This window comes from Ambystoma mexicanum, chromosome 7q, assembly GCF_040938575.1.
Source record: "Ambystoma mexicanum isolate Mex_15411 chromosome 7q, UKY_AmexF1_1, whole genome shotgun sequence".
In the NCBI taxonomy this organism is placed as follows: Eukaryota; Metazoa; Chordata; class Amphibia; order Caudata; family Ambystomatidae; genus Ambystoma; species Ambystoma mexicanum.
The window spans coordinates 1,133,780,691-1,133,803,309 of record NC_090941.1 but is presented as its reverse complement, the minus strand read 5'-3'; positions in this window follow the sequence as shown (position 1 = coordinate 1,133,803,309).

Here is a 22,619-nt window from a genome sequence, read left to right as displayed (position 1 = left end):
CTTTTAGACCACTCTGAATACACCTCGCCACTCCAGGCAAGGGCCACCTGAGACCTAGAGTAGAGATGTCCCCAATAATAAAAACATAGCCACTGTGCAGGCCTTCAAGACTGCTCTGAATACACCTCGCCACTCCAGGCAAGGGCCACCTGAGACCTAGACTAGAGATGCCCACAATAATAAGAACATAGAACTGTGCAGGCCTTCAAGACTGCTCTGAATACACCTCACCACTCCAGGCAAGGGCCACCTGAGACCTAGAGTAGAGATGCCCCCAATAATAAGAACATAGCCACTGTGCAGGCCGTCAAGACTGCTCTGAATACACTTCGCCACTCCAGGCAAGGGCCACCGAGACCTAGAGTAGAGATGCCCCCAATAATAAGAATATAGCCACTGTGCAGGCCTTCAAGACCACTCTGAATACACCTCGCCACTCCAGGCAAGGGCCACCTGTGACCTAGAGTAGAGATGTCCCCAATAATAAGAACATAGCCCCTGTGCAGGCCTTCAATACCACTCTGAATACACCTCACCACTCCAGGCAAGGGCCACCTGAGACCTAGAGTAGAGATGCCCCCCAATAATAAGAACATAGCCACTGTGCAGGGCTTCTAGACCAATCTGAATACACCTTGCCACTCCAGGCAAGGGCCTCCTGAGACCTAGAGTAGAGATGTCCCCAATAATAAAAACCTAGCCACTGTGCAGGCCTTCAAGACTGCTCTGTATACACCTCGCCACTCCAGGCAAGGACCACCTGAGACCTAGAGTAGAGATGCCCCCAATAATAAGGACATAGCCACTGTGCAGGCCTTCAAGATCACTCTGAATACACCTCGCCACTCCAGGCAAGGGCCACCCGAGACCTAGAGTAGAGATGCCCCCAATAATAAGAACATAGCCACTCTGCAGGCCTTCAAGACCACTCTGAATACACCTCACCACTCCAGGCAAGGGCCACCCGAGACCTAGAGTAGAGATGCCCCCAATAATAAGAACATAGCCACTGTGCAGGCCTTCAAGACCGCTCTGAATACACCTCACCAATCCAGGCAAGGGCCACCCGAGACCTAGAATAGAGATGCCCCCAATAATAAGAACATAGCCACTGTGCAGGGCTTCTAGACCAATCTGAATACACCTCGCCACTCCAGGCAAGGGCCACCTGAGACCTAGAGTACAGATGCCCCCAATAATAAGAACATAGTCACTGTGCAGGCCTTCAAGACTGCTCTGAATACACCTCACCACTCCAGGCAAGGGCCACCCAAGACCTAGAGTAGAGATGCCCCCAATAATAAGAACATAGCCACTGTGCAGGCCTTCAAGACCACTCTGAATACACCTCACCACTCCAGTCAAGGGCCACCCGAGACCTAGAGTAGAGATGCCCCCAATAATAAGAACATAGCCACTGTGCAGGCCTTCAAGACCGCTCTGAATACACCTCACCAATCCAGGCGAGGGCCACCTGAGACCTAGAGTAGAGATGCCCCCCAATAATAAGAACATAGCCACTGTGCAGGGCTTCTAGACCAATCTGAATACACCTTGCCACTCCAGGCAAGGGCCTCCTGAGACCTAGAGTAGAGATATCCCCAATAATAAAAACCTAGCCACTGTGCAGGCCTTCAAGACTGCTCTGTATACACCTCGCCACTCCAGGCAAGGACCACCTGAGACCTAGAGTAGAGATGCCCCCAATAATAAGGACATAGCCACTGTGCAGGCCTTCAAGACCACTCTGAATACACCTCGCCACTCCAGGCAAGGGCCACCCGAGACCTAGAGTAGAGATGCCCCCAATAATAAGAACATAGCCACTCTGCAGGCCTTCAAGACCACTCTGAATACACCTCACCACTCCAGGCAAGGGCCACCCGAGACCTAGAGTAGAGATGCCCCCAATAATAAGAACATAGCCACTGTGCAGGCCTTCAAGACCGCTCTGAATACACCTCACCAATCCAGGCAAGGGCCACCCGAGACCTAGAATAGAGATGCCCCCAATAATAAGAACATAGCCACTGTGCAGGGCTTCTAGACCAATCTGAATACACCTCGCCACTCCAGGCAAGGGCCACCTGAGACCTAGAGTACAGATGCCCCCAATAATAAGAACATAGTCACTGTGCAGGCCTTCAAGACTGCTCTGAATACACCTCACCACTCCAGGCAAGGGCCACCCAAGACCTAGAGTAGAGATGCCCCCAATAATAAGAACATAGCCACTGTGCAGGCCTTCAAGACCACTCTGAATACACCTCACCACTCCAGTCAAGGGCCACCCGAGACCTAGAGTAGAGATGCCCCCAATAATAAGAACATAGCCACTGTGCAGGCCTTCAAGACCGCTCTGAATACACCTCACCAATCCAGGCGAGGGCCACCTGAGACCTAGAGTAGAGATGCCCCCCAATAATAAGAACATAGCCACTGTGCAGGGCTTTTAGACCAATCTGAATACACCTCGCCACTCCAGGCAAGGGCCACCTGAGACCTAGAGTACAGATGTCCCCAATAATAAGAACATAGCCACTGTGCAGGCTTTCAAGACAGCTCTGAATACACCTCACCACTCCAGGCAAGGGCCACCGGAGACCTAGAGTAGAGATGCCCCCAATAATAAGAACATAGCCACTGTGCAGGCCTTCAAGACCGCTCTGAATACACCTCAACACGCCAGGCAAGGGCCACCCGAGACCTAGAGTAGAGATGCCCCCAATAATAAGAACATAGCCACTGTGCAGGCTTTCAAGACCGCTCTGAATACACCTCGCCACTCCAGGCAAGGGCCACCTGAGACCTAGAGTACAGATGCCCCCAATAATAAGAACATAGCCACTGTGCAGGCCTTCAAGACAGCTCTGAATACACCTCACCACTCCAGGCAAGGGCCACCTGAGACCTAGAGTAGACATTCCCCCAATAAAAAGAACATAGCCGCTGTGCAGGCCTTCAAGACAGCTCTGAATACACCTCACCACTCCAGGCAAGGGCCACCTGAGACCTAGAGTAGACATTCCCCCAATAATAAGAACATAGCCACTGTGCAGGCCTTCAACCGCTCTGAATACACCTCGCCACTCCAGGCAAGGGCCACCCGAGACCTAGAGTAGAGATGCCCCCAATAATAAGAACATAGCCACTGTGCAGGGTTTTTAGACCACTCTGAATACACCTCGCCACTCCAGGCAAGGGCCACCTGAGACCTACAGTAGAGATGTCCCCAATAATAAAAAAAAATAGCCACTGTGCAGGCCTTCAAGACTGCTCTGAATACACCTCCCCACTCCAGGCAAGGGCCACCTGAGACCTAGACTAGAGATGCCCCCAATAATAAGAACATAGAACTGTGCTGGCCTTCAAGACTGCTCTGAATACACCTCACCACGCCAGGCAAGGGCCACCTGAGACCTAGAGTAGAGATGCCCCCAATAATAAGAACATAGCCACTGTGCAGGCCATCAAGACTGCTCTGAATACACTTCGCCACTCCAGGCAAGGGCCACTGAGACCTAGAGTAGAGATGCCCCCAATGATAAGAATATAGCCACTGTGCAGGCCTTCAAGACCACTCTGAATACACCTCGCCACTCCAGGCATGGGCCACCTGAGACCTAGAGTAGAGATGCCCCCCAATAATAAGAACATAGCCACTGTGCAGGGCTTCTAGACCAATCTGAATACACCTTACCACTCCAGGCAAGGGCCACCCGAGACCTAGAGTAGAGATGCCCCCAATAATAAGAACATAGCCACTGTGCAGGCCTTCAAGACCACTCTGAATACACCTCACCACTCCAGGCAAGGGCCACCCGAGACCTAGAGTAGAGATATCCCCAATAATAAGAACATAGCCACTCTGCAGGCCTTCAAGACCTTTCTGAATACACCTCACCAATCCAGGCAAGGGCCACCCGAGACCTAGAGTAGAGATGCCCCCAATAATAAGAACATAGCCACTGTGCAGGCCTTCAAGACCACTCTGAATACACCTTGCCACTCCAGGCAAGGGCAACCTGAGACCTAGAGTAGAGATGCCCCCAATAATAAGAGCATAGCCACTGTGCGGGCCTGAAAAACCGCTCTGAATACACCTCACCACTCCAGGCACAGGGCACCTGAGACCTAGAGTAGAGATTCCCCCAATAATAAGAGCATAGCCACTGTGTAGGCCTGAAAGACCGCTCTGAATACACCTCACCACTCGAGGCAAGAGCCACCTGAGACCTAGAGTAAAGATGCCCCCAATAATAAGAACATAGAACTGTGCAGGCCTTCAAGACTGCTCTGAATACACCTCACCACTCCAGGCAAGGGCCACCTGAGACCTAGAGTAGAGATGCCCCCAATAATAAGAACATAGCCACTGTGCAGGCCGTCAAGACTGCTCTGAATACACTTCGCCACACCAGGCAAGGGCCACTGAGACCTAGAGTAGAGTTGCCCCCAATAATAAGAATATAGCCACTGTGCAGGCCTTCAAGACCACTCTGAATACACCTCGCCACTCCAGGCATGGGCCACCTGAGACCTAGAATAGAGATGTCCCCAATAATAAGAACATAGCCACTGTGCAGGCCTTCAATACCACTCTGAATACACCTCACCACTCCAGGCAAGGGCCACCTGAGACCTAGAGTAGAGATGCCCCCCAATAATAAGAACATAGCCACTGTGCAGGGCTTCTAGACCAATCTGAATACACCTTACCACTCCAGGTAAGGGCCACCCGAGACCTAGAGTAGAGATGCCCCCAATAATAAGAACATAGCCACTGTGCAGGCCTTCAAGACCACTCTGAATACACCTCACCATTCCAGGCAAGGGCCACCCGAGACCTAGAGTAGAGATATCCCCAATAATAAGAACATAGCCACTCTGCAGGCTTTCAAGACCGCTCTGAATACACCTCACCAATCCAGGCAAGGGCCACCCGAGACCTAGAGTAGAGATGCCCCCAATAATAAGAACATAGCCACTGTGCAGGCCTTCAAGACCACTCTGAATACACCTTGCCACTCCAGGCAAGGGCAACCTGAGACCTAGAGTAGAGATGCCCCCAATAATAAGAGCATAGCCACTGTGCGGGCCTGAAAAACCGCTCTGAATACACCTCACCACTCCAGGCACAGGGCACCTGAGACCTAGAGTAGAGATTCCCCCAATAATAAGAGCATAGCCACTGTGCAGGCCTGAAAGACCGCTCTGAATACACCTCACCACTCGAGGCAAGAGCCACCTGAGACCTAGAGTAAAGATGCCCCCAATAATAAGAACATAGAACTGTGCAGGCCTTCAAGACTGCTCTGAATACACCTCACCACTCCAGGCAAGGGCCACCTGAGACCTAGAGTACAGATGCTCCCATTAATAAGAACATAGCCACTGTGCAGGCCGTCAAGACTGCTCTGAATACACTTCGCCACTCCAGGCAAGGGCCACCGAGACCTAGAGTAGAGATGCCCCCAATAATAAGAATATAGCCACTGTGCAGGCCTTCAAGACCACTCTGAATACACCTCGCCACTCCAGGCATGGGCCACCTGAGACCTCGAATAGAGATGTCCCCAATAATAAGAACATAGCCACTGTGCAGGCCTTCAATACCACTCTGAATACACCTCACCACTCCAGGCAAGGGCCACCTGAGACCTAGAGTAGAGATGCCCCCAAATAATAAAAACATAGCCACTGTGCAGGGCTTCTAGACCAATCTGAATACACCTTACCACTCCAGGCAAGGGCCACCCGAGACCTAGAGTAGAGATGCCCCCAATAATAAGTACATAGCCACTGTGCAGGCCTTCAAGACCACTCTGAATACACCTCACCACTCCAGGCAAGGGCCACCCGAGACCTAGAGTAGAGATGCCCCCAATAATAAGAACATAGCTAGGGTGCAGGCCTCCGAGACCGCTCTGAATACACCTCACCAATCCAGGCAAGGGCCACCCGAGACCTAGAGTAGAGATGCCCCCAATAATAAGAACATATCCACTGTGCAGGCCTTCAAGACCACTCTGAATACACCTTGCCACTCCAGGCAAGGGCAACCTGAGACCTAGAGTAGAGATGCCCCCAATAATAAGAGCATAGCCACTGTGCTGGCCTGAAAAACCGCTCTGAATACACCTCACCACTCCAGGCACAGGGCACCTGAGACCTAGAGTAGAGATTCCCCCAATAATAAGAGCATAGCCACTGTGCAGGCCTGAAAGACCGCTCTGAATACACCTCACCACTCGAGGCAAGAGCCACCTGAGACCTAGAGTAAAGATGCCCCCAATAATAAGAACATAGCCACTGTGCAGGCCTTCAAGACCACTCTGAATACACCTCACCACTCCAGGCAAGGGCCACCTGAGACCTCGAGTAGAGATTCCCCCCTATAATAAGAACATAGCCACTGTGCAGGCCTTCAAGACCACTCTGAATACACCTCACCACTCGAGGCAAGAGCCACCTGAGACCTAGAGTAAAGATGCCCCCAATAATAAGAACATAGCCACTGTGCAGGCCTTCAAGACGACTCTGAATACACCTCACCACTCCAGGCAAGGGCCACCTGAGACCTAGAGTACAGATGCCCCCAATAATAAGAACATAGCCACTGTGCAGGCTTTCAAGACAGCTCTGAATACACCTCACCACTCCAGGCAAGGGCCACCTGAGACCTAGAGTAGAGATGCCTCCCAATAATAAGAACATAGCCACTGTGCAGGCCTTCAAGACCGCTCTGAATACACCTCAACATTCCAGGCAAGGACCACCTGAGACCTAGAGTAGAGATGCCCCCAATAATAAGGACATAGCCTCTATGCAGGCCTTCAAGACCACTCTGAATACACCTCGCCACTCCAGGCAAGGGCCACCTGAGACCTAGAGTAGAGATGCTCCCCAATAATAAGAACATAGCCACTGTGCAGGGCTTCTAGACCACTCTGAATACACGTCACCGCTCCAGGCAAGGGCCACCCGAGACCTAGAGTAGAGATGCCCCCAATAATATGAACATAGCCACTGTGCAGGCCTTCAAGACCCCTCTGAATACACCTCACCACTCCAGGCAAGGGCCACCTGAGACCTCGAGTAGAGATTCCCCCCTATAATAAGAACATAGCCACTGTGCAGGCCTTCAAGACCACTCTGAATACACCTCACCACTCCAGGCAAGGTCCACCCGAGACCTAGAGTAGAGATGCCCCCAATAATAAGAACATAGCCACTGTGCAGGCCTTCAAGACCGCTCTGAATACACCTCACCAATCCAGGCAAGGGCCACCTGAGACCTAGAGTAGAGAGGCCCCCCAATAATAAGAACATAGCCACTGTGCAGGGCTTCTAGACCAATCTGAATACACCTCGCCACTCCAGGCAAGGGCCACCTGAGACCTAGAGTACAGATGCCCCCAATAATAAGAACATAGCCACTGTGCAGGCCTTCAAGACAGCTCTGAATACACCTCGCCACTCCAGGCAAGGGCCACCTGAGACCTAGAGTACAGATGCCCCCAATAATAAGAACATAGCCACTGTGCAGGCCTTCAAGACAGCTCTGAATACACCTCACCACTCCAGGCAAGGGCCACCGGAGACCTAGAGTAGAGATGCCCCCAATAATAAGAACATAGCCACTGTGCAGGCCTTCAAGACTGCTCTGAATACACCTCACCACTCCAGGCAAGGGCCACCCGAGACCTAGAGTAGAGATGCCCCCAATAATAAGAACATAGCCACTGTGCAGGCTTTCAAGACCGCTCTGAATACACCTCGCCACCCCACGCAAGGGCCACCTGAGACCTAGAGTACAGATGCCCCCAATAATAAGAACATAGCCACTGTGCAGGCCTTCAAGACAGCTCTGAATACACCTCACCACTCCAGGCAAGGGCCACCTGAGACCTAGAGTAGAGATGCCCCCAATAATAAGAACATAGCCACTGTGCAGGGCTTTTAGACCACTCTGAATATACCTCGCCACTCCAGGCAAGGGCCACCTGAGACCTAGAGTAGAGATGTCCCCAATAATAAGAACATAGCCATTGTGCAGGCCTTCAAGACTGCTCTGAATACACCTCACCACTCCAGGCAAGGGCCACCTGAGACCTAGACTAGAGATGCCCCCAATAATAAGAACATAGAACTGTGCAGGCCTTCAAGACCGCTCTGAATGCACCTCGCCACTCCAGGCACAGGGCACCTGAGACCTAGAGTAGAGATGCCCCCAATAATAAGAGCATAGCCACTGTGCCTAAAAGACCGCTCTGAATACACCTCACCACTCGAGGCAAGAGCCACCTGAGACATAGAGTAGAGATGCCCCCAATAATAAGAACATAGCCACTGTGCAGGCCTTCAAGACCGCTCTGAATACACCTTACCACTCCAGGCAAGGGCCACCTGAGACCTAGAGTAGAGATGCCTCCCAATAATAAGAACATAGCCACTGTGCAGGCCTTCAAGACCGCTCTGAATACACCTCGCCACTCCAGGCAAGGGCCACCTGAGACCTAGAGTACAGATGCCCCCAATAATAAGAACATAGCCACTGTGCAGGCCTTCAAGACAGCTCTGAATACACCTCACCACTCCAGGCAAGGGCCACCGGAGACCTAGAGTAGAGATGCCCCCAATAATAAGAACATAGCCACTGTGCAGGCCTTCAAGACCGCTCTGAATACACCTCACCACTCCAGGCAAGGGCCACCCGAGACCTAGAGTAGAGATGCCCCCAATAATAAGAACATAGCCACTGTGCAGGCTTTCAAGACCGCTCTGAATACACCTCGCCACTCCAGGCAAGGGCCACATGAGACCTAGAGTACAGATGCCCCCAATAATAAGAACATATCCACTGTGCAGGCCTTCAAGACAGCTCTGAATACACCTCACCACTCCAGGCAAGGGCCACCTGAGACCTAGAGTAGAGATGCCCCCAATAATAAGAAAATAGCCACTGTGCAGGGCTTTTAGACAACTCTGAATATACCTCACCACTCCAGGCAAGGGCCACCTGAGACCTAGAGTAGAGATGTCCCCAATAATAAGAACATAGCCACTGTGCAGGCCTTCAAGACTGCTCTGAATACACCTCCCCACTCCAGGCAAGGGCCACCTGAGACCTAGACTAGAGATGCCCCCAATAATAAGAACATAGAACTGTGCAGGCCTTCAAGACTGCTCTGAATACACCTCACCACGCCAGGCAAGGGCCACCTGAGACCTAGAGTAGAGATGCCCCCAATAATAAGAACATAGCCACTGTGCAGGCCATCAAGACTGCTCTGAATACACTTCGCCACTCCAGGCAAGGGCCACTGAGACCTAGAGTAGAGATGCCCCCAATGATAAGAATATAGCCACTGTGCAGGCCTTCAAGACCACTCTGAATACACCTCGCCACTCCAGGCATGGGCCACCTGAGACCTAGAATAGAGATGTCCCCAATAATAAGAACATAGCCACTGTGCAGGCCTTCAATACCACTCTGAATACACCTCACCACTCCAGGCAAGGGCCACCTGAGACCTAGAGTAGAGATGCCCCCCAATAATAAGAACATAGCCACTGTGCAGGGCTTCTAGACCAATCTGAATACACCTTACCACTCCAGGCAAGGGCCACCCGAGACCTAGAGTAGAGATGCCCCCAATAATAAGAACATAGCCACTGTGCAGGCCTTCAAGACCACTCTGAATACACCTCACCACTCCAGGCAAGGGCCACCCGAGACCTAGAGTAGAGATATCCCCAATAATAAGAACATAGCCACTCTGCAGGCCTTCAAGACCTTTCTGAATACACCTCACCAATCCAGGCAAGGGCCACCCGAGACCTAGAGTAGAGATGCCCCCAATAATAAGAACATAGCCACTGTGCAGGCCTTCAAGACCACTCTGAATACACCTTGCCACTCCAGGCAAGGGCAATCTGAGACCTAGAGTAGAGATGCCCCCAATAATAAGAGCATAGCCACTGTGCGGGCCTGAAAAACCGCTCTGAATACACCTCACCACTCCAGGCACAGGGCACCTGAGACCTAGAGTAGAGATTCCCCCAATAATAAGAGCATAGCCACTGTGTAGGCCTGAAAGACCGCTCTGAATACACCTCACCACTCGAGGCAAGAGCCACCTGAGACCTAGAGTAAAGATGCCCCCAATAATAAGAACATAGAACTGTGCAGGCCTTCAAGACTGCTCTGAATACACCTCACCACTCCAGGCAAGGGCCACCTGAGACCTAGAGTAGAGATGCCCCCAATAATAAGAACATAGCCACTGTGCAGGCCGTCAAGACTGCTCTGAATACACTTCGCCACACCAGGCAAGGGCCACTGAGACCTAGAGTAGAGTTGCCCCCAATAATAAGAATATAGCCACTGTGCAGGCCTTCAAGACCACTCTGAATACACCTCGCCACTCCAGGCATGGGCCACCTGAGACCTAGAATAGAGATGTCCCCAATAATAAGAACATAGCCACTGTGCAGGCCTTCAATACCACTCTGAATACACCTCACCACTCCAGGCAAGGGCCACCTGAGACCTAGAGTAGAGATGCCCCCCAATAATAAGAACATAGCCACTGTGCAGGGCTTCTAGACCAATCTGAATACACCTTACCACTCCAGGTAAGGGCCACCCGAGACCTAGAGTAGAGATGCCCCCAATAATAAGAACATAGCCACTGTGCAGGCCTTCAAGACCACTCTGAATACACCTCACCATTCCAGGCAAGGGCCACCCGAGACCTAGAGTAGAGATATCCCCAATAATAAGAACATAGCCACTCTGCAGGCCTTCAAGACCGCTCTGAATACACCTCACCAATCCAGGCAAGGGCCACCCGAGACCTAGAGTAGAGATGCCCCCAATAATAAGAACATAGCCACTGTGCAGGCCTTCAAGACCACTCTGAATACACCTTGCCACTCCAGGCAAGGGCAACCTGAGACCTAGAGTAGAGATGCCCCCAATAATAAGAGCATAGCCACTGTGCGGGCCTGAAAAACCGCTCTGAATACACCTCACCACTCCAGGCACAGGGCACCTGAGACCTAGAGTAGAGATTCCCCCAATAATAAGAGCATAGCCACTGTGCAGGCCTGAAAGACCGCTCTGAATACACCTCACCACTCGAGGCAAGAGCCACCTGAGATCTAGAGTAAAGATGCCCCCAATAATAAGAACATAGAACTGTGCAGGCCTTCAAGACTGCTCTGAATACACCTCACCACTCCAGGCAAGGGCCACCTGAGACCTAGAGTAGAGATGCCCCCATTAATAAGAACATAGCCACTGTGCAGGCCGTCAAGACTGCTCTGAATACACTTCGCCACTCCAGGCAAGGGCCACCGAGACCTAGAGTAGAGATGCCCCCAATAATAAGAATATAGCCACTGTGCAGGCCTTCAAGACCACTCTGAATACACCTCGCCACTCCAGGCATGGGCCACCTGAGACCTCGAATAGAGATGTCCCCAATAATAAGAACATAGCCACTGTGCAGGCCTTCAATACCACTCTGAATACACCTCACCACTCCAGGCAAGGGCCACCTGAGACCTAGAGTAGAGATGCCCCCAAATAATAAGAACATAGCCACTGTGCAGGGCTTCTAGACCAATCTGAATACACCTTACCACTCCAGGCAAGGGCCACCCGAGACCTAGAGTAGAGATGCCCCCAATAATAAGTACATAGCCACTGTGCAGGCCTTCAAGACCACTCTGAATACACCTCACCACTCCAGGCAAGGGCCACCCGAGACCTAGAGTAGAGATGCCCCCAATAATAAGAACATAGCTAGGGTGCAGGCCTCCGAGACCGCTCTGAATACACCTCACCAATCCAGGCAAGGGCCACCCGAGACCTAGAGTAGAGATGCCCCCAATAATAAGAACATATCCACTGTGCAGGCCTTCAAGACCACTCTGAATACACCTTGCCACTCCAGGCAAGGGCAACCTGAGACCTAGAGTAGAGATGCCCCCAATAATAAGAGCATAGCCACTGTGCTGGCCTGAAAAACCGCTCTGAATACACCTCACCACTCCAGGCACAGGGCACCTGAGACCTAGAGTAGAGATTCCCCCAATAATAAGAGCATAGCCACTGTGCAGGCCTGAAAGACCGCTCTGAATACACCTCACCACTCGAGGCAAGAGCCACCTGAGACCTAGAGTAAAGATGCCCCCAATAATAAGAACATAGCCACTGTGCAGGCCTTCAAGACCACTCTGAATACACCTCACCACTCCAGGCAAGGGCCACCTGAGACCTAGAGTACAGATGCCCCCAATAATAAGAACATAGCCACTGTGCAGGCTTTCAAGACAGCTCTGAATACACCTCACCACTCCAGGCAAGGGCCACCTGAGACCTAGAGTAGAGATGCCTCCCAATAATAAGAACATAGCCACTGTGCAGGCCTTCAAGACCGCTCTGAATACACCTCAACATTCCAGGCAAGGACCACCTGAGACCTAGAGTAGAGATGCCCCCAATAATAAGGACATAGCCACTATGCAGGCCTTCAAGACCACTCTGAATACACCTCGCCACTCCAGGCAAGGGCCACCTGAGACCTAGAGTACAGATGCCCCCAATAATAAGAACATAGCCACTGTGCAGGCCTTCAAGACAGCTCTGAATACACCTCACCACTCCAGGCAAGGGCCACCTGAGACCTAGAGTAGAGATGCCCCCAATAATAAGAACATAGCCACTGTGCAGGGCTTTTAGACCACTCTGAATATACCTCGCCACTCCAGGCAAGGGCCACCTGAGACCTAGAGTAGAGATGTCCCCAATAATAAGAACATAGCCATTGTGCAGGCCTTCAAGACTGCTCTGAATACACCTCACCACTCCAGGCAAGGGCCACCTGAGACCTAGACTAGAGATGCCCCCAATAATAAGAACATAGAACTGTGCAGGCCTTCAAGACCGCTCTGAATGCACCTCGCCACTCCAGGCACAGGGCACCTGAGACCTAGAGTAGAGATGCCCCCAATAATAAGAGCATAGCCACTGTGCCTAAAAGACCGCTCTGAATACACCTCACCACTCGAGGCAAGAGCCACCTGAGACATAGAGTAGAGATGCCCCCAATAATAAGAACATAGCCACTGTGCAGGCCTTCAAGACCGCTCTGAATACACCTCACCACTCCAGGCAAGGGCCACCTGAGACCTAGAGTAGAGATGCCTCCCAATAATAAGAACATAGCCACTGTGCAGGCCTTCAAGACCGCTCTGAATACACCTCGCCACTCCAGGCAAGGGCCACCTGAGACCTAGAGTACAGATGCCCCCAATAATAAGAACATAGCCACTGTGCAGGCCTTCAAGACAGCTCTGAATACACCTCACCACTCCAGGCAAGGGCCACCGGAGACCTAGAGTAGAGATGCCCCCAATAATAAGAACATAGCCACTGTGCAGGCCTTCAAGACCGCTCTGAATACACCTCACCACTCCAGGCAAGGGCCACCCGAGACCTAGAGTAGAGATGCCCCCAATAATAAGAACATAGCCACTGTGCAGGCTTTCAAGACCGCTCTGAATACACCTCGCCACTCCAGGCAAGGGCCACTTGAGACCTAGAGTACAGATGCCCCCAATAATAAGAACATATCCACTGTGCAGGCCTTCAAGACAGCTCTGAATACACCTCACCACTCCAGGCAAGGGCCACCTGAGACCTAGAGTAGAGATGCCCCCAATAATAAGAACATAGCCACTGTGCAGGGCTTTTAGACAACTCTGAATATACCTCACCACTCCAGGCAAGGGCCACCTGAGACCTAGAGTAGAGATGTCCCCAATAATAAGAACATAGCCACTGTGCAGGCCTTCAAGACTGCTCTGAATACACCTCCCCACTCCAGGCAAGGGCCACCTGAGACCTAGACTAGAGATGCCCCCAATAATAAGAACATAGAACTGTGCAGGCCTTCAAGACTGCTCTGAATACACCTCACCACGCCAGGCAAGGGCCACCTGAGACCTAGAGTAGAGATGCCCCCAATAATAAGAACATAGCCACTGTGCAGGCCATCAAGACTGCTCTGAATACACTTCGCCACTCCAGGCAAGGGCCACTGAGACCTAGAGTAGAGATGCCCCCAATGATAAGAATATAGCCACTGTGCAGGCCTTCAAGACCACTCTGAATACACCTCGCCACTCCAGGCATGGGCCACCTGAGACCTAGAATAGAGATGTCCCCAATAATAAGAACATAGCCACTGTGCAGGCCTTCAATACCACTCTGAATACACCTCACCACTCCAGGCAAGGGCCACCTGAGACCTAGAGTAGAGATGCCCCCCAATAATAAGAACATAGCCACTGTGCAGGGCTTCTAGACCAATCTGAATACACCTTACCACTCCAGGCAAGGGCCACCCGAGACCTAGAGTAGAGATGCCCCCAATAATAAGAACATAGCCACTGTGCAGGCCTTCAAGACCACTCTGAATACACCTCACCACTCCAGGCAAGGGCCACCCGAGACCTAGAGTAGAGATATCCCCAATAATAAGAACATAGCCACTCTGCAGGCCTTCAAGACCTTTCTGAATACACCTCACCAATCCAGGCAAGGGCCACCCGAGACCTAGAGTAGAGATGCCCCCAATAATAAGAACATAGCCACTGTGCAGGCCTTCAAGACCACTCTGAATACACCTTGCCACTCCAGGCAAGGGCAACCTGAGACCTAGAGTAGAGATGCCCCCAATAATAAGAGCATAGCCACTGTGCGGGCCTGAAAAACCGATCTGAATACACCTCACCACTCCAGGCACAGGGCACCTGAGACCTAGAGTAGAGATTCCCCCAATAATAAGAGCATAGCCACTGTGTAGGCCTGAAAGACCGCTCTGAATACACCTCACCACTCGAGGCAAGAGCCACCTGAGACCTAGAGTAAAGATGCCCCCAATAATAAGAACATAGAACTGTGCAGGCCTTCAAGACTGCTCTGAATACACCTCACCACTCCAGGCAAGGGCCACCTGAGACCTAGAGTAGAGATGCCCCCAATAATAAGAACATAGCCACTGTGCAGGCCGTCAAGACTGCTCTGAATACACTTCGCCACACCAGGCAAGGGCCACTGAGACCTAGAGTAGAGTTGCCCCCAATAATAAGAATATAGCCACTGTGCAGGCCTTCAAGACCACTCTGAATACACCTCGCCACTCCAGGCATGGGCCACCTGAGACCTAGAATAGAGATGTCCCCAATAATAAGAACATAGCCACTGTGCAGGCCTTCAATACCACTCTGAATACACCTCACCACTCCAGGCAAGGGCCACCTGAGACCTAGAGTAGAGATGCCCCCCAATAATAAGAACATAGCCACTGTGCAGGGCTTCTAGACCAATCTGAATACACCTTACCACTCCAGGTAAGGGCCACCCGAGACCTAGAGTAGAGATGCCCCCAATAATAAGAACATAGCCACTGTGCAGGCCTTCAAGACCACTCTGAATACACCTCACCATTCCAGGCAAGGGCCACCCGAGACCTAGAGTAGAGATATCCCCAATAATAAGAACATAGCCACTCTGCAGGCCTTCAAGACCGCTCTGAATACACCTCACCAATCCAGGCAAGGGCCACCCGAGACCTAGAGTAGAGATGCCCCCAATAATAAGAACATAGCCACTGTGCAGGCCTTCAAGACCACTCTGAATACACCTTGCCACTCCAGGCAAGGGCAACCTGAGACCTAGAGTAGAGATGCCCCCAATAATAAGAGCATAGCCACTGTGCGGGCCTGAAAAACCGCTCTGAATACACCTCACCACTCCAGGCACAGGGCACCTGAGACCTAGAGTAGAGATTCCCCCAATAATAAGAGCATAGCCACTGTGCAGGCCTGAAAGACCGCTCTGAATACACCTCACCACTCGAGGCAAGAGCCACCTGAGACCTAGAGTAAAGATGCCCCCAATAATAAGAACATAGAACTGTGCAGGCCTTCAAGACTGCTCTGAATACACCTCACCACTCCAGGCAAGGGCCACCTGAGACCTAGAGTAGAGATGCCCCCATTAATAAGAACATAGCCACTGTGCAGGCCGTCAAGACTGCTCTGAATACACTTCGCCACTCCAGGCAAGGGCCACCGAGACCTAGAGTAGAGATGCCCCCAATAATAAGAATATAGCCACTGTGCAGGCCTTCAAGACCACTCTGAATACACCTCGCCACTCCAGGCATGGGCCACCTGAGACCTCGAATAGAGATGTCCACAATAATAAGAACATAGCCACTGTGCAGGCCTTCAATACCACTCTGAATACACCTCACCACTCCAGGCAAGGGCCACCTGAGACCTAGAGTAGAGATGCCCCCAAATAATAAGAACATAGCCACTGTGCAGGGCTTCTAGACCAATCTGAATACACCTTACCACTCCAGGCAAGGGCCACCCGAGACCTAGAGTAGAGATGCCCCCAATAATAAGTACATAGCCACTGTGCAGGCCTTCAAGACCACTCTGAATACACCTCACCACTCCAGGCAATGGCCACCCGAGACCTAGAGTAGAGATGCCCCCAATAATAAGAACATAGCTAGGGTGCAGGCCTCCGAGACCGCTCTGAATACACCTCACCAATCCAGGCAAGGGCCACCCGAGACCTAGAGTAGAGATGCCCCCAATAATAAGAACATATCCACTGTGCAGGCCTTCAAGACCACTCTGAATACACCTTGCCACTCCAGGCAAGGGCAACCTGAGACCTAGAGTAGAGATGCCCCCAATAATAAGAGCATAGCCACTGTGCTGGCCTGAAAAACCGCTCTGAATACACCTCACCACTCCAGGCACAGGGCACCTGAGACCTAGAGTAGAGATTCCCCCAATAATAAGAGCATAGCCACTGTGCAGGCCTGAAAGACCGCTCTGAATACACCTCACCACTCGAGGCAAGAGCCACCTGAGACCTAGAGTAAAGATGCCCCCAATAATAAGAACATAGCCACTGTGCAGGCCTTCAAGACCACTCTGAATACACCTCACCACTCCAGGCAAGGGCCACCTGAGACCTAGAGTACAGATGCCCCCAATAATAAGAACATAGCCACTGTGCAGGCTTTCAAGACAGCTCTGAATACACCTCACCACTCCAGGCAAGGGCCACCTGAGACCTAGAGTAGAGATGCCTCCCAATAATAAGAACATAGCCACTGTGCAGGCCTTCAAGACCGCTCTGAATACACCTCAACATTCCAGGCAAGGACCACCTGAGACCTAGAGTAGAGATGCCCCCAATAATAAGGACATAGCCACTATGCAGGCCTTCAAGACCACTCTGAATACACCTCGCCACTCCAGGCAAGGGCCACCTGAGACCTAGAGTAGAGATGCTCCCCAATAATAAGAACATAGCCACTGTGCAGGGCTTCTAGACCACTCTGAATACACGTCACCGCTCCAGGCAAGGGCCACCCGAGACCTAGAGTAGAGATGCCCCCAATAATATGAACATAGCCACTGTGCAGGCCTTCAAGACCCCTCTGAATACACCTCACCACTCCAGGCAAGGGCCACCTGAGACCTCGAGTAGAGATTCCCCCCTATAATAAGAACATAGCCACTGTGCAGGCCTTCAAGACCACTCTGAATACACCTCACCACTCAAGGCAAGGGCCACCCGAGACCTAGAGTAGAGATGCCCCCAATAATAAGAACATAGCCACTGTGCAGGCCTTCAAGACCGCTCTGAATACACCTCACCAATCCAGGCAAGGGCCACCTGAGACCTAGAGTAGAGAGGCCCCCCAATAATAAGAACATAGCCACTGTGCAGGGCTTCTAGACCAATCTGAATACACCTCGCCACTCCAGGCAAGGGCCACCTGAGACCTAGAGTACAGATGCCCCCAATAATAAGAACATAGCCACTGTGCAGGCCTTCAAGACAGCTCTGAATACACCTCGCCACTCCAGGCAAGGGCCACCTGAGACCTAGAGTACAGATGCCCCCAATAATAAGAACATAGCCACTGTGCAGGCCTTCAAGACAGCTCTGAATACACCTCACCACTCCAGGCAAGGGCCACCGGAGACCTAGAGTAGAGATGCCCCCAATAATAAGAACATAGCCACTGTGCAGGCCTTCAAGACCGCTCTGAATACACCTCACCACTCCAGGCAAGGGCCACCCGAGACCTAGAGTAGAGATGCCCCCAATAATAAGAACATAGCCACTGTGCAGGCTTTCAAGACCGCTCTGAATACACCTCGCCACTCCAGGCAAGGGCCACCTGAGACCTAGAGTACAGATGCCCCCAATAATAAGAACATAGCCACTGTGCAGGCCTTCAAGACAGCTCTGAATACACCTCACCACTCCAGGCAAGGGCCACCTGAGACCTAGACTAGAGATGCCCCCAATAATAAGAACATAGAACTGTGCAGGCCTTCAAGACCGCTCTGAATGCACCTCGCCACTCCAGGCACAGGGCACCTGAGACCTAGAGTAGAGATGCCCCCAATAATAAGAGCATAGCCACTGTGCCTAAAAGACCGCTCTGAATACACCTCACCACTCGAGGCAAGAGCCACCTGAGACATAGAGTAGAGATGCCCCCAATAATAAGAACATAGCCACTGTGCAGGCCTTCAAGACCGCTCTGAATACACCTCACCACTCCAGGCAAGGGCCACCTGAGACCTAGAGTAGAGATGCCTCCCAATAATAAGAACATAGCCACTGTGCAGGCCTTCAAGACCGCTCTGAATACACCTCGCCACTCCAGGCAAGGGCCACCTGAGACCTAGAGTACAGATGCCCCCAATAATAAGAACATAGCCACTGTGCAGGCCTTCAAGACAGCTCTGAATACACCTCACCACTCCAGGCAAGGGCCACCGGAGACCTAGAGTAGAGATGCCCCCAATAATAAGAACATAGCCACTGTGCAGGCCTTCAAGACCGCTCTGAATACACCTCACCACTCCAGGCAAGGGCCACCCGAGACCTAGAGTAGAGATGCCCCCAATAATAAGAACATAGCCACTGTGCAGGCCTTCAAGACCGCTCTGAATACACCTCGCCACTCCAGGCAAGGGCCACTTGAGACCTAGAGTACAGATGCCCCCAATAATAAGAACATATCCACTGTGCAGGCCTTCAAGACAGCTCTGAATACACCTCACCACTCCAGGCAAGGGCCACCTGAGACCTAGAGTAGAGATGCCTCCCAATAATAAGAACATAGCCACTGTGCAGGGCTTTTAGACAACTCTGAATATACCTCACCACTCCAGGCAAGGGCCACCTGAGACCTAGAGTAGAGATGTCCCCAATAATAAGAACATAGCCACTGTGCAGGCCTTCAAGACTGCTCTGAATACACCTCACCACTCCAGGCAAGGGCCACCTGAGACCTAGACTAGAGATGCCCCCAATAATAAGAACATAGAACTGTGCAGGCCTTCAAGACTGCTCTGAATGCACCTCACCACTCCAGGCAAGGGCCATCTGAGACCTAGAGTAGAGAAGCCCCCAATAATAAGAACATAGCCACTGTGCAGGCCGTCAAGACTGCTCTGAATACACTTCGCCACTCCAGGCAAGGGCCACCGAGACCTAGAGTAGAGATGCCCCCAATAATAAGAATATAGCCACTGTGCAGGCCTTCAAGACCACTCTGAATACACCTCGCCACTCCAGGCATGGGCCACCTGAGACCTAGAATAGAGATGTCCCCAATAATAAGAACATAGCCCCTGTGCAGGCCTTCAATACCACTCCGAATACACCTCACCACTCCAGGCAAGGGCCACCTGAGACCTAGAGTAGAGATGCCGCCCAATAATAAGAACATAGCCACTGTGCAGGGCTTCTAGACCAATCTGAATACACCTTACCACTCCAGGCAAGGGCCACCCGAGACCTAGAGTAAAGATGCCCGCAATAATAAGAACATAGCCACTGTGCAGGCCTTCAACACCACTCTGAATACACCTCACCACTCCAGGCAAGGGCCACCTGAGACCTCGAGTAGAGATTCCCCCCTATAATAAGAACATAGCCACTGTGCAGTCCTTCAAGACCGCTCTGAATACACCTCACCACTCCAGGCAAGGGCCACCTGAGACCTAGAGTACAGATGTCCCCAATAATAAGAACATAGCCACTGTGCAGGCTTTCAAGACAGCTCTGAATACACCTCGCCACTCCAGGCAAGGGCCACCTGAGACCTAGAGTAGAGATGTCCCCAATAATAAAAACCTAGCCACTGTGCAGGGCTTCAATACCACTCTGAATACACCTCACCAATCCAGGCGAGGGCCACCTGAGACCTAGAGTAGAGATGCCCCCCAATAATAAGAACATAGCCACTGTGCAGGGCTTCTAGACCAATCTGAATACACCTCGCCACTCCAGGCAAGGGCCACCTGAGACCTAGAGTACAGATGTCCCCAATAATAAGAACATAGCCACTGTGCAGGCTTTCAAGACAGCTCTGAATACACCTCACCACTCCAGGCAAGGGCCACCGGAGACCTAGAGTAGAGATGCCCCCAATAATAAGAACATAGCCACTGTGCAGGCCTTCAAGACCGCTCTGAATACACCTCACCACTCAAGGCAAGGGCCACCCGAGACCTAGAGTAGAGATGCCCCCAATAATAAGAACATAGCCACTGTGCAGGCTTTCAAGACCGCTCTGAATACACCTCGCCACTCCAGGCAAGGGCCACCTGAGACCTAGAGTACAGATGCCCCCAATAATAAGAACATAGCCACTGTGCAGGCCTTCAAGACAGCTCTGAATACACCTCACCACTCCAGGCAAGGGCCACCTGAGACCTAGAGTAGACATTCCCCCAATAATAAGAACATAGCCACTGTGCAGGCCTTCAAGACAGCTCTGAATACACCTCACCACTCCAGGCAAGGGCCACCTGAGACCTAGAGTAGACATTCCCCCAATAATAAGAACATAGCCACTGTGCAGGCCTTCAAGACCGCTCTAAATACACCTCGCCACTCCAGGCAAGGGCCACCCGAGACCTAGAGTAGAGATGCCCCCAATAATAAGAACATAGCCACTGTGCAGGGCTTTTAGACCACTCTGAATACACCTCGCCACTCCAGGCAAGGGCCACCTGAGACCTACAGTAGAGATGTCCCCAATAATAAAAACATAGCCACTGTGCAGGCCTTCAAGACTGCTCTGAATACACCTCGCCACTCCAGGCAAGGGCCACCTGAGACCTAGACTAGAGATGCCCCCAATAATAAGAACATAGAACTGTGCAGGCCTTCAAGACTGCTCTGAATACACCTCACCACTCCAGGCAAGGGCCACCTGAGACCTAGAGTAGAGATGCCCCCAATAATAAGAACATAGCCACTGTGCAGGCCGTCAAGACTGCTCTGAATACACTTCGCCACTCCAGGCAAGGGCCACCGAGACCTAGAGTAGAGATGCCCCCAATAATAAGAATATAGCCAATGTGCAGGCCTTCAAGACCACTCTGAATACACCTCGCCACTCCAGGCATGGGCCACCTGAGACCTAGAATAGAGATGTCCCCAATAATAAGAACATAGCCACTGTGCAGGCCTTCAATACCACTCTGAATACACCTCACCACTCCAGGCAAGGGCCACCTGAGACGTAGAGTAGAGATGCCCCCCAATAATAAGAACATAGCCACTGTGCAGGGCTTCTAGACCAATCTGAATACACCTTACCACTCCAGGCAAGGGCCACCCGAGACCTAGAGTAGAGATGCCCCCAATAATAAGAACATAGCCACTGTGCAGGCCTTCAAGACCACTCTGAATACACCTCACCACTCCAGGCAAGGGCCACCCGAGACCTAGAGTAGCGATATCCCCAATAATAAGAACATAGCCACTCTGCAGGCCTTCAAGACCTTTCTGAATACACCTCACCAATCCAGGCAAGGGCCACCCGAGACCTAGAGTAGAGATGCCCCCAATAATAAGAACATAGCCACTGTGCAGGCCTTCAAGACCACTCTGAATACACCTTGCCACTCCAGGCAAGGGCAACCTGAGACCTAGAGTAGAGATGCCCCCAATAATAAAGGCATAGCCACTGTGCGGGCCTGAAAAACCGCTCTGAATACACCTCACCACTCCAGGCACAGGGCACCTGAGACCTAGAGTAGAGATTCCCCCAATAATAAGAGCATAGCCACTGTGTAGGCCTGAAAGACCGCTCTGAATACACCTCACCACTCGAGGCAAGAGCCACCTGAGACCTAGAGTAAAGATGCCCCCAATAATAAGAACATAGAACTGTGCAGGCCTTCAAGACTGCTCTGAATACACCTCACCACTCCAGGCAAGGGCCACCTGAGACCTAGAGTAGAGATGCCCCCAATAATAAGAACATAGCCACTGTGCAGGCCGTCAAGACTGCTCTGAATACACTTCGCCACACCAGGCAAGGGCCACTGAGACCTAGAGTAGAGTTGCCCCCAATAATAAGAATATAGCCACTGTGCAGGCCTTCAAGACCACTCTGAATACACCTCGCCACTCCAGGCATGGGCCACCTGAGACCTAGAATAGAGATGTCCCCAATAATAAGAACATA